An 889-nucleotide genomic window follows, 5' to 3' on the forward strand; every position below is an offset into this window, starting at 1 on the left:
TATATATAGATAGATAGATAGATAGATAGATAGATGTGCATGTAGATTAACCTGCACTAATAAAGTGGACGTACATGTTATTTTAAGTACACAAGTGTGTGTACTTTATTAATATATATGTGTGTCTGTGTACAAGCGTATGACTTCGTGTATAAGTTATTTGCTTCCCAGTTCATGACATCGGCATGAAGTCGGAGACAAAGAACTGTTTGTTCTTTCCCAATGCAAGTTTTAATGAAATTATCTCCCCTTCCTTTTGACAGTCGCTAACAATTGCTGCTAGATGTTTGATTTTCGATTCCATGTGAGAGGAAATTTTCAAAACGTCAGTCATGAACTTAATTATCAAAAAGTGCCTTCCGTTAAAAAATTTTCTATGCTTATAATGTACGCAACGAAATGTACTCAGTAAATAACCAGTGTTATTTAAAAGAACTGCAGTCATTAGTACTGAGAGTATAAAACGTCTTTGATTCAAGTTTCTGGTTATCGATTGTCGAAGAACAGTGACGTGAAACTCGGAAATTCGCGTTAATATATAAGTGCGTGAAGGAGGTGAGCTGGCTGAATCATTAGCACACCGGGCAATTCGTCCGTCCTTACGTTCTAAGTTTAAATTCGTCGAAGTCGACTTTGCTCTTCATCCTTCCGCGCTCGATAAAATAAGTATCAGTTGAACACTGGGGACGATGTAATCGATTTAATCCTCCCCCGAAATTACTGGCCTAGTGCCAAAATTTGGAATATAAGCGTGCGTGTGTGTGTGAGGCAGTGAGTGTGTATGTGTATTGTGTATCTATCTATTTATCGGGAATATATATACATACATATACACACACACACACATGTATATATACATATATGTATATATATATATATATATATATAT

Source organism: Octopus bimaculoides, chromosome 4 (assembly GCF_001194135.2).
Source record: "Octopus bimaculoides isolate UCB-OBI-ISO-001 chromosome 4, ASM119413v2, whole genome shotgun sequence".
In the NCBI taxonomy this organism is placed as follows: Eukaryota; Metazoa; Mollusca; class Cephalopoda; order Octopoda; family Octopodidae; genus Octopus; species Octopus bimaculoides.